Source organism: Triplophysa rosa, linkage group LG3 (genome assembly GCF_024868665.1).
Source record: "Triplophysa rosa linkage group LG3, Trosa_1v2, whole genome shotgun sequence".
NCBI lineage: Eukaryota > Metazoa > Chordata > Actinopteri > Cypriniformes > Nemacheilidae > Triplophysa > Triplophysa rosa.
Window position 1 is genome coordinate 12,468,507 of NC_079892.1, and position 13,483 is coordinate 12,481,989.

At 37.5% G+C, this 13,483-nt stretch overlaps 1 protein-coding gene across 6 annotated transcripts in view; it reads left to right on the forward strand.

Moving 5' to 3' along the window:
* The window catches only part of brsk2a (BR serine/threonine kinase 2a), a 209,318-nt gene that overhangs the window by 113,245 nt on the left and 82,590 nt on the right, over positions 1–13,483 (forward strand). The window lies entirely within an intron of this gene.

A 13,483-nucleotide genomic window follows, 5' to 3' on the forward strand; every position in this document is an offset into this window, starting at 1 on the left:
CCGCAGCTCCAGAAGAGCCTCTCAGCAGAGGATTCCCAGCATCCCTCCTCGCCGCGTTTCCGCCTCATAAAGACCTCAAGCACCCTCAAGTGTTCCAACATTTCTGCACGTTCATCTCGCCCGTCTTATGTGTTTCCTCTCCCACTTCCCTCCTGTTATTTTTTGGGGCAGGGGGATATGAGAAAAAATCCAAGAGCAGTTCTGCATATGTGGGTAGTTGACAAATGACATCAAGATTTTAGATTGAAATTTATAGATTTTTTAAAATATTTTTTTGTCGTTATTAAAATGATTCCATGTCGGATTTATTTTATTTATGAGAAATTTACATGCTAAATAATTTGCAATAATTCTTCTTCAACTCAGCTTCAATTCAGGAGCCTTTATTTGTCTGTTATGTTAGTATCATCTTCCCACATCTTCATCCCTGTTAAGCGTTTATTTGGTCATTTATTAATTGTTGCTAGTTACTTAAATAGCTTTGCTACTTTCAGATTTGTTCTGCATGACGTGACGCGATCAATGGAAGGTCGGCTGACATTCGGCTGTAATTTTGTTCCCCTTCTCTGCAGATCTTCCTCTGTCCTTGACGTGAATTCTGCCGAGTATGGATCGCTCCATACTGAACTAAATTGGGAATGGATTTTTTTTCCTAAAGGTTTTGCACCACTTAAATTGTGAGAGACCGCTGGGTTTCTGAAAGTCTCAAATTGCTCTGTGGGTATTGCTCAAGTTTAGACTTATACAGTTTATAGTTCTTGGAATGTCTGGTCAAAACTGCTCCGCCATACAGCTTTTCCTTTCTCACTTATTACAGTAATATAATAAAAATAAAAAGGTTCGTTATAATTGTTTTCATATTTATAAAATATTGATATTCATAATACATTTTTCACCTACATTATACAGTTCCTGGTTCTAATAAATGTTATTGTAGTTTTGTTTTCTGTTTTATTGTTTTACTGATATTTTGAATTAAATTTTAAATTTTCATGTTAGTTTTAGCTATTTTGTTACCTGCTTTTGTTATTTTATTTGTTTATTTTTATATTTCTATATAAATTTAGTTGTATTTTTTAAGCTATTTACAGTTAATAATTTAAGTGCCTCAACTTCAACCTTTTTTAAGTTTATTGCTGAGGAAACAACTTTTGAGTGTAAGTTTAAGTTAAAGTTAAGTTGTTTTAAAATAATATTTAGGCATAAATATTCCGATCATTTCTTTCTTCTATATCTGTTCTACTCTATCTATAAATTTTTTTTAGCTCTGTACACTGTAGTAGGCTTTGTGAGACATGTTTTATCGCACTTATGCTTTTTGTTTTTTTGCTAAATGACTAAATGTAAATGTAAATATATTTGATTTGATTTCAAATAACAGAAATGTTTAATAGTTTCGTTTTAGTAAACTATAATAACAATGATTCCAAAACTCCTCCATTGCTTTCTTTCATGAAAGGTAGCATTAAAAATATTGCAGAATGTTGACACTGCTATTTTTCCAAACACTGACAAAATAAAGGTCCCTGCTGGTGTCAAAAACAGCTAGCTCCTGAAGCTATTTGATTGTGAAACTGAATATTTCTCATGCTCTGAGGTTTCTTGTTAGGTGACATAATAGCTTTACATCAAGTGTCCGCCTGGCTTGTACCCGTAAGAGTAGCATTGTGATGTAAACTAACGGTACTGTTTAGCGCGCTGACAAAATGTTTATACGCTCTCCTACTTTTAAGTCGCTTTGGATAAAAGCGTCTGCCAAATGAATAAATGTAAACGTAAATGTATGTCCAATTGAACCCAGTTTGAGACCATTATCGTATATTTAAGAAAAGTGTGCACCTTTTGATCAGGCATTCCAAATGGCCACCCCCTGAAGTAACATCAGACCTGTGTCAAACTTGGTTACAACAACATTAATGAGATACCATAAGGGTACCATAAGGTCATTCTCATCCACATTGGGTTCAATTTTTTGCCGTTTGATGTCCATCATGGCCTCATTTATGGAAAACGGTCCGTCTGGATGCTTTGGCATATGGCAGCTCGCGCTAATAACATTGTACCCGACATCATCTGGACAGACCACCCTCGGGTTGGTGATGGGTGTATGTGGTGTTGGTCTCTAATGGTGAGGTCTAATGAGCGGGCACTGCTCCTTGCAGATTGCAAGCTTTAATTGCTCAAACATGTTCAAGTGCCAGTTGTGAACCACGATTCAAGAATATTCCATAGGGGCCTCTGCCAAAGCGCTCATCTATTCTAATATGTCAACAGGCACTTACACCAAAGCTCTATCGCCAACTGGAAAAGAATTGGCAGTCAAGTTGAGCCAAAGGGATGCATGTTCAGACACCAATGTTGATCGTTGAAGCTTTATTGACTTCCTGTGAGGAGTATCGGATCTGGGTCTGGGATTGGTATTAGATTGGTTTCAGAACTCAGACTGTATTCACTCTTTACCTCACGTCTTTGGACAAAAAGAATAGGAGAGTTTTCAATTGAACTCATTGTAACTTGTCAAAAAGTAATAGCCCATCATTTGTCACATGGCTATATGTCTGGCTGAATTGTGTACAGGCTATTGATTGGTCATGCTCAGTCTCTAGAAAGCTTAACCTCACTATTGACCCATTGGACAACTGAGACTGGATCTCTAGGAAGAAAAGTGAACTTCATCCACTGCCTCTTAAAACAGATGTATATGTTTGAGGTTTTCCTAGTAGTTACACATACATACTTACATACTGTACAGACAAATGTATGAAACAATACAATGTTTTTGATTACATAATCACAGTAAAGTGTGCATAATGCCATATAAGGAGAAGTGGGTAGGGGAAAAAATTGCACACAAATCGTATTGGTTCTCATGAGAATCATCACTAAAATTAAATGTATGTGAAAAGTGGGTCTCTTACTATGTATTTTTTGTTTTGCTTTTCAGTACAAATCCTAAAAACTCCCCCCCCCCAAAAAAAACAAAAAATGTACAATCCCCCTAAAAAAAATTTCTTCAATTTAGTTTACTAAATAAGTGAAAATTTGAAAAGTTTTTTGATCTTGATCTTGAAAACAAGACCCTAATTTTGCTTCTGAAGTAAATGTATCTTGAAGAATTTTTAGATTTCTTGATTTAGATTTTTGTACTGCAAAACATTTCTCACTTTATAACTTTTTTATTGAATATAACATCGGAATAATAATACAATCAAGTCTCACTTTACAACTGCGCAGCTTGCGTTGTATAAAGAAGACGCGCCCCACTTTACAACTTTTTTTTATTGAATATAACATCAGAATAACAATACAATCAAGCCTCACTTTAAAACTGTGAAGCTTGCGCTGTAGTGTACAGATGACACACGCCTGAATTTATACTGTAACTTCCCAGCTCTCACTGTATGAAGTCTCTGCGCAGCTCGTGCCTAAACGCGCCTTACTATGTAAGGCCGCATGCCCAACCCTAGTGTTAAAATTATTTAAATAATAATTAATATGATTAATTAATATAATTTTTGTATTATTATATTTTTTACATTGTTATTTATGTGATTAATTTAAGAATGAATACCTAAATTATAATTTACTTAACACTTATTATAGGTAAATTGTATCGGTACCAAAACTACAGTATTTAGTCAAGTTACTCTTGACCTTACATTAACTTTCCAGTCTTTCACCTAAATCCAGTCCAATCCAGTCAGATTTTTAAGAAACCGTCCGAAAATGATGGAACCGTCCTGATGTTGAGTTTCGCCAAGGGCAACGGATCCATTCTGTTCCGCCCCATTCAGCATTCCCCAGGTGCCGGATTCCGCAGATTTGACCTGCGGTGTGTCTGTTTAACCGTGATAAAAACCCTGGGAATGATAAATCATTCCCATTATTCTCCATGCACTCACAGGGAAGAGGCCTGCGTGCAGGGAAACCTTAGATGACCTTTCCTCCCAGCGCCGAACATCATAAACCATTAAGCTTTATCATAGACAAGGTCATAAAAGGATACGCCCATTACGGCCCTCTGTGCCTCACTCTGCCTCCATCACAGCTTAAATTGACAACATGATGGAGTTGTCATTGCGCGTCAACTCGCCGATTGGAAATGAGACTCTTTATGCAAGACAGACCGTTACAGATTTAAGCCTGATTGGAAGCAAGACCACGTCCTTGAGGGGGTGAAAGTGGGTACCCTGCGAGAATTGGGTGCAGGTAGCAGGGGATAGAGGTAAATAGAAGGTGTCTTGAAGAATTAGATATAGTTATCACGTCTCGCTCCTTGTTGCGGTTGAAGCAATTTAATCCAGGCGGGACTTTACGATCACTCTGCGTTTCTGAAGTATTGACTGATTTGTGGGTACCCTGCCAAGTCTGGAAGAGATCTAGCGGAGAAAGTTGAATGGATCTCCATAAATGAGATGTAGTTCACATCTTTCCTCATGCCATGGTTTGAGCGAATCCAAGCATGGTGTTTTCAAATCAATTGGCGTTTCTATTTACAATACTTCCTGCGAAGGAGCTTTGAATCCACGGCAAAGCACCGCTGAGATTATCTCAGATCCTGCCGACTTGAAAAAGTATGGAGAATGTTGTTCTCCATCTCAAAGAATTTACCCTCGCCCTGTCCTCTTAGTGTCTACCCATAGACCCATTAACCCTGCATACAACATCATAAAGAAAAAATAGAGCTCCGGTAGACATAACATCTCGATGTGCCGGACCTTGTTTTGACAAGAAGCCGACATGCTCCACGGCCGAAGAAGCTCTGTTTTGATTTGTTGTCTATTTGAAGTCTTCCTCAATGCTTTTTTCGTTTCCGTGGCGCGCCTTGAGACAAATCTCCTTGACTCGCCAGTGTGTACTTTAGGCTCGTACAGTCGATCCACTTGTCTCAGCTGATTTCACAACCACATTTACTGTCATTTTAAGGCACGTTAGTTTCCCCCGGCGTAGTTCTCTTTAAGGAAAAAGATGAGGCGGCGTTCTGCCGTCTTGGAATGGAATCTATAGATTATTCTGACAAGGAGGCAAGTCCCTGAATAGTCCTGAAACATGCCAACAAATGTCACAAAGACGACTTAATCTCAGAGCAGCGAGTTAAGCAGGGGAAGCACAATGGCCTCGCAGCGACTAGCAAATGGCAGATATACAAATAAGGGAAGACGGGTGGCACACAGGAGCGAGTTTGATGCCGAGGCCTCGTGTGTATTTGTATGACCTTGAGTCTGTTCAGGCAGGTAGCGCTTTGTTTTGGCTTGGTTTTGTGTGTCTTTCTCTGGGATCTGCTCTCTGGAACAGACTCGAGCAGATTTTTAGCTCAGATGCTGTTGTCTATCCCTTTAATTTCCCATTCATTTCAAGCATTACAAATGACATCTCATAAGCTAAAGGGACAATTTAGCCAGAAATGAACATTCTTTCATCATTTACTCACCCTCATGTCATTTCAAGACTTTCTATCTTCTGCAGAATACAAAAGAAGATATTTTGAAGAACGTTGGTGCCCCAACAACATTAGCCCCCATTGACTTCCATTGAATAGACACAAAACCACCTTTTCCAACCAGACATTTCCCAAAATATCTTCTTTTGTGTTCCACAGAAGAAAAGTCATATACAGGTTTTGAGTGACATGAGGGTAAATAAACAATGACAGAATTTTTATTTTTATCTCTTTAACATGTTAAGTTTTGCATTCAATGATATTATTTGCATTATCTGTACCAGACCCCCTTTTCCTTCAGTTTTCTGTGTGGTTGTCACCACCGTGCGTTACTAACAGCTGTGCGTTCACACTGCCATGGCTTCTGCTCACTCTCCAAAGTCCCACTCACACATGTTGTCTTAATGGGAAACAGAGGGTTAGCGGTTAGGCCCGGGGCACAGACATGGCTCACACTATCAGCGACACGGCTGAGGAACACAAGCTCGCTGGCTCAGCTCAGTCCAAAGATTTCTCTTTGCACTTTTCCAGCTTTCCCAAATCCGTACAGAAGAACAAGCAAAGGAAAAATGGGCTCAGATCAAATGGCAAAATTCAACTTTGATTCACGGCTGTCAGTCTATCAGTATGTGTCTGATCTTGTGGCATGTAAAAGGCTTGTGGTCTTGAAAGTGAGTGACGGAGCAATGTGATTCTGTAATGAAGGGAAGAAAGAAGGAGATATTGGTGAAACGGCGTCTTCGTATTGTGACTTCTACGTGGATCATGTTGAGCGCGGTTGCTGATTGTTTCATCATATTTCAGAGTTTTTTCATTATTATTTTTGGCATTTAGAAGAGTTACTTTTGTGATGCTACATTTTATTTTACAGGCTTACCATGCTACAAGGGATAAGACAGGGTGGTAAACTAGTTGTCAAATGTCCAAGTTGTCCATGAGCGAGGTCAACTAATGGATTTTCTAGATTCTTTTGTGTCGTTGTTGTTTTTTGGCTACTCTACTTTGGTGATTTTAAGGAGTAGAAGAGAAGAGTAGAGTATTTTTGTTTGTGCTGTGGCTGTTTACTCAGGCAGGCTATGGCACAGTTTGAATGCAGGATGTAAATTTTGAGACTTTTCAGCCATTAAAATAGTTTCGATTAGCTTTTAATGGCAAATTAAATTTCTTTTGTTTCGTTTCTTTTTAAAGTTAATTTAGAAAAATGTTTGGAGTATGATTGTTTGTGACTCAAGCGCGAATGCAGATTTATTTATTTGAACTCATGACGTGAGTTGTTTAAATTCCTCCTTTAGCCTCCTTCCTCCTTAGTAAGGAAAAACACCTTCCGATACGTGTGACACGATCACATGCGGACCTTTGTTACCGCGTTATTTGAATAGCTCTCATGTTGCTTAACCCTCATATGGTCGTTTCCTGTTTACACTACTGGTATTTGGGGTCAGTATGACTATACATTTTTAATAATACAAATAAAATATATATGTTTTGTTTACTTCTCATCAATACATTAATGCTGTGTTTTGGGAGACATAAAGTATGTTTGGACCTATTTTCCACAAAATTCCTCGAGGAGTGTTTGTTAGCTAGGAAATTCATTTAAAATGTGGCATTCATAGCCTAATATTGCTTTTATCCTAAAGTATGCATTGTTATTATTAGTGTAAGTAATTTTATGTGAAGTTTATATCGTTTAATTTAAGACATTATTTTATTAGCATATTGTTAGAACTGTTTTTTTTGTGGTTATGTTCAGCATTATTTAGCATAATTTTAATTCCTGTGTAAATGCATTCATGCCGCTCTAGAGCCGCATTAACGGTCTGTGTAAATACACATTTGCTATGTATTTCTCATGTTTTCTTGGAATTATAGTTATGCAGCTTTACTATACCAAAGCACTATGACAACAATTCAGTTTAAATGTATTTTACTTTAGCGCTTTTCACAGTTTTGCATTGATTCAAAGCAGCTTTACAATACTCTACATATACAGGTATAGTTACATACTGTACTAGAAGTAGAGATATTTGAATATGATGTTGGAATGTGTGCGATAATATCGTAAATCTTGTTTTGACGATGTGCGAAATCATATTACGAGTATGTCACACGTTTTTTAAGCTCCACTAAATCAGCACTCAGTGTTCACAAATACTTTAGTCAAGCAACGGCGGGTGCACATTCACAGCGCGCGTAGCATTTTAGCATGTATCACCTCTGTGTCTGCTCTTAAATGGTGCGGGGCGCAGAGGTGCCATCACTCGTGCGATCAGACAGTGGACAGCATCAGGTGAATGTCACTCGAGGAGTTAATTAGTGTTTTCCTGACGAATACTGACAGTTCGGAAGAAAAAATCCTGTTGTTTGGTTTACATCGTTCTTTAAAATATCTAATACACGTATAATATCTCAAATCTTTCTCATTCTCTATTAATAATATCAACAATGAATATCCTGGTAACGTAAGATGGAGCTACAACATAAGACTATAGGATGCAAAATATCGCCTGCTTATCGTTATCGGGAAATCCAAGAAAATATCTAGATATCATTTTTTTTGCCAATATATAAATATATAGAAGTTTTTAAACACATTCTAACTTACCTTTTTTATATATTTTACCTTTTAGAATAACAGTAAACTCATTAAAACTGGAATTACACAATTGTAACTTTGGGAATTTTGTTGTCACTACAAAAAAAATCTAAGCTTGTTATATTTGATCATCTTCAGTGTAGTCACCTTTTGCCCAGAAATGTTTTTTATTCTAATTTTATCAAGCACCTTGTTGAGGTCTCACCCCAAGATGCTTTTTAAATGATACTAAAGTACATATCTATTCAGAGCTCTTATTGGCTGCTCTTATTTCTTTATTATAGTCAAAGTCATCTGTTTCAAAACCATAAAACATCATGACACAGAAAAGAAGAAGAAACTTTTATGTACTTATAAATTTGGTCCACAAAACTAATGCCAGACATTTAAGCACACACCTTTAGATCAAAAGCTTTTGAAAATAATAAGAAACATTTCATTAGTGTTCAACAACTTTTGATTTTTAAAGTGTAGAATAAATGGAATTAGAATGCACAGTATTATTGCATTTTTTTCCAGTATGATGTACACTGACAAACCTTTGTTAGTTGAAATTTTGTACTCAGATTGTTCTATTTGTATTGCTACAACCACTGTCAAATTGTTCACGGGATGTATATCAGTAGTACTAACTGTAAAATGATTGTCTTGAAGATTTTAACAGCTTTTATGTGGAGAGATGACCGAATTGATGAGAAAAACCTTTTAAGAGATGGATAAGCATCAGAAACAGAGCATGTGAATTCATCCGAACACAAAACCCACAACAAAATAGCATTCAAATAAAAGAAAAACATTCACACTCAGCCATTTGAGCAAGTAACTGAATGCAATCAGAATTTACTGCTATACAATCTTTATGAGAAACTTTTTATGCCTTGAACTGGTAATTGTATTGTAGAAATGAAAGCATTATGAATGAACTCAAAGCCCAGTTAATTTACCTCGCTAGCTAAGTAACGATTGTAATTATCTTAACTAAAAGCAAGCCAAAAAATGTTTCCATGGGAAACCATTAACTAAATCTAATTATTACTGCAGAAATACTTGTTCTGTTGTAATGATTCATGCTTTAATGCAACAAAGTTAGTGAGCGGTTCACCACAGGCCTGTTGAGATCAAATGTCAATGAGTTTGATGCTTTACAGGAAAGTACAAGAGAAACTTTCCAGTAAAGGAAAATTATGTGGCATCAAAGAAACAAAAGTGGTCTACATTGGTTGAAACTTCATTATTGTCAATATGTATCTCTGTTCTAGGCTGCCATAAAACCTTTTTTTGTCCAATGTCAATGATGTCAAGGTTCGCGCGGAGGAAGAACCCAGATGCAGGCAGCGGCAGTGAAGGGGTTAAACAAAAGACTTTTAATAAACAATTGACAAAACAAAAACCCACGAGGGGGAAAACAGGACACGATAACAGGAAAAGACAGGCACATAAACTGACTACGTAAAACTAACAAGACTAAATACAACACTTGACAAACTATGAAAACTAACACTAGACTAAACACTTACTAATACCGGCCTCTGGCAGAGACAACATGCACAGAAACTCAGCGGTAGAAATCCCAAGAACAAGCACGAGTACCAGAACAAAGCACATGAACGCACATCAAACGTAATCCAAGAGCACAAGACAATGAAACATGAGGGCATTTATAGGGAAGACAAACGAAGGATAATGAGCGAGGGCAGGTGGGAAAAATTAGACACTGACGGGAAACAATACAGGAAATGAGAGGGGCGGGGCCAATGACGAGACACTGGAGAGAACGCATATTATTGTCAAAAGGACAATAATATGTTTCTCTACACACATAACCAAAGACTTTGTCATGGCTCTGCCTCAGGACCAGGAAATCCAAGACTAGGTGAGGCAGAACCATGACAAATGAGCAATAAATCATATAGAGCATTCAGAAGAATATTGCCATGTGTGCTTTGTTTAGTCACAGCCACAGACTGCAGCCTACAAACCACTTGAGTTGTTTATCTTATGGAGCCTCCTATGTAAAAATGTCAAACAACTGGCTTTAAAGCACATGTGGATTGAAACAGCTGTTGGTTTAGCACTCCACCGTGCTTCATTTATCTACACCATCCCATTTCCAAAAGCCCCTTTCCTTGAGATGTTTTATTGCTCTGTTTCGACACGCCATCTGTACCTTGAAATGACACTATGATAATACATTATAAATTATACCGAACCCATGAAAGAGTGGCTGGGTATTTTTGCCTGCTTTAAAACGTAGGTGGCTTTTTAACACTAGTAGTGTTAAGTAGCACACCAGTGTTGGGTGTAACTAGTTACTAAGTAATTAGTTACTGTAATTTAATTACTTTTCCCTTGAAAAAGTAAAGTAAGGGATTACTCTTATTTTTTCTGTAATTTAATTAGTTACTTTTGATGTAATTAAACTAAATACTTTGTGTAATATATATGTGTGTGCAATAGTGGAATTGACATCAAAATTCAGAGTCTAACTTTAAAATCCGTGCTTTAATGTATAATTCTCACATTTGTAATACTTTGGTCAGTTAATAAGAGTACTTTATGTAGTTTTATATTATTTATTTGAATGAATTAAAAGAGCCTATCCTTGCCTATCCTTGAATCACTTAACTAATCAAGGTTGATGTAGGATATAGAAAGTAATTAGTAATAAGTAATTAAATACTTTTCGGAGAGAGTAATTTGTACAGTAATCTAATTACACTATTGAATATGTAATTAGTAACTAGTAATTAATTACTTTTTCAGAGTAACTTACCCAACACTGTAGCACACACAAATGAAGACACATAACTGTTATTATTTGCTTAACTTGACTTAACTGGCTAGTAGTGGATCTTGAGCTTTCTTCTAGCAGGTTTTGACCTCCATGTCTAGTCCACACCGACCAATAACCATCAGTAAATTTACACAAATGACTCTTGTACATTTCTAGATAACGACTCAATAATGAGACCGGTCTACAAGACAAGTGATTTCCCAGTCAAATAACCAATTTGGATTAGTGTCAGTCTCGCGCACCTACTCGACCTTGACTTTGTACGAGTGGCTGCCGAAAGAAACTTCTCAGGGTTATTTCCGAAAACGAGGTTCGTGTACCACACGGCACTTCGTTACCTCATCGCTAATTATTGGACTTCGAACCTTTGCGACCCAGACGTTGGCGATTATAAGCACTGAGGTGTTTTTAACTCAAATCTAATGATGTGATCTGCCTTCGTTTTACCTTTGATTGCTTTTCTCTCTGCTCACCCTCGCAAATGGAGAACCTCGTAACCTGAACCCGGATCCATGGCTTCCCACGTCGGCTCTGTGGCTCTGAGTCCGGGCCAGAGCGGGCGTAATAACTCTCTAATGAAGTTATATGGAAATTGGATGGCCGTTTGCACACAGATGTGTGGAGTTAATTAACGCTCTGCGATTTATAGAAGTCAGTGCACAGGTGCCGCCGAACTGACATTTTGAAGGAATGGGTCAATATGGTAACACGGAGCAATGAGAATTTGGCGAGCGTGGGGTGGACATCATGTTAATGGATGGAGCAGAGAGTCGGGCCGTAACTCTTTAATCTCGAGGAATAGATTTGCATCACAGCGTTGTTCCAAGTTTTAGAAGTGTAAAAGAGCTTTAGAGCTCCAGTGCTATAAGGGGTTGAAGGTAATAAAGAATATAAGTGCTTAAAATCGATACGCACAATCTAGATCTATCTGCAGCCACCAGCTTTGATATTTAAAATGGATTCACAATGTAATTAACAGCAATAAGATCATAATTCACAGCTGGATACTCTGAGAGGAAAGAGTCACAGGGCAAAGAACTTTTATTTGGTATTCTGTTTGGTGCCTGACTAAAAATCCTACAAATTTACCTTATAGGAAATTTGCATCTATAAATTTACATCAATAAACATTACTTATAGATATGTTAGGTATATTTACGTCCTAATCAACTGTGCCAGGTAACAAAGATAGTTGATTTAAGCTTGAATCAATGTTGAGATTCAACATTAGATGTATTATCATTGGTATCTGGTGTGTTACGTACAGTATATTAAACAGCCAAAGCAATAAATGTTCAAATAAAAAAATCTTATTCTGTTTTTATTCTAGTTGACTTGTAACCTTTAGCCTACATATTGTTAGCATGTTAGCCTACTAGCATAATTGATTAACATGCATATACAGTACAAGAAATATGTTACTGCTCTGACATTATTTTTGGATTATTAATACAAAAGATGTTAAAACGCTATTTTTGTATGAAATGATCCTGTTACAACCTAACTTGTTTTCTGAACAGGCAAACTTGAACATTTTATGGGATTGGGTACCGCAGGGGGATAAAATTTCACTTTACACCAGTGTCAACCTGAAAAAATATGCCATCATGTAGGTCACCAAACCTGGGGAATGGCATGCCGAGAGACCGTGATTGTAATGAATGGAGATGCTAACTAATATCTCTTTCCAGGTATTATAGGCCTATTTGAATGGTGTTCTCGGTTTTGCCTTCTCCAAACCCCTGAGCATTTCAAAAGAAATCCTGTGGCGCATCCTCGTGTCCAACCACATTTACTCAGCCAAATTCCACGCCTGGCGCAGCATTCAGTGAGTTCTGGTGGGGTGCCACGTTTGTCAAGATTGCTTTGCTTGGGACGCCCGTGGCTGTTCCAACATTCTCTTCAGCCACCGGCCTGATTGTTTATCTCAGAATAGTCGTCACATCTGTATAACTGACTCGGTGTCGATCACATGACGTTAATTCCAGCTAAATAAATCAAATTAAATCGGAAATGTAACAGAAATGTGTAAATTCTTTGTTAAGCATGTTATAAAGATAATCTGATTAAGGCAGTTTTTTGAGGGTTTCATTTTACAGATGAAGCAAAGAATTGCGTTTTTTTTTGTATTTCATCATTACAGTGCCTGTTGTGATGCTTTACATTTTCCTAAATGAATCGGGTACACACATACAAATGTGCACACACACGCAAAAGTAGAAGACCGGGTTGAACCTGAACTTATTAAAACCGGGCAACATATACAATAATGCTTTGCTCCGTAATGTTTAATGCGTTGGAGAACATTGATTCGATGTGAAGGGGTCTATACTGTAGTGTAGTGCATTTGGGTGAGCGTGTTTGTGCGTGACTGATTCTGAAGTTTTTTTGGAGCGGACGTTGGGTTGCGGTTGAACATTATAGTCAGGTGGCTTGGAAAAATACCATCCATTTCTTCCTGCTCTGATCTACAGTGGCAAAGTGTGCATGCTAGGAATATTTCAGGAGACAGTGACGCAAATCATAGACGATTCTCTTGCTTACAACTGGCACTCCACCTGTGACTTTAAAAGCTCTGTTTTCTTCAAAGTGCTTGTGAGTTTGAGATTTCTATTGTTTACATGTCAGGTCAGAGAGATCTTTTCAAATATAC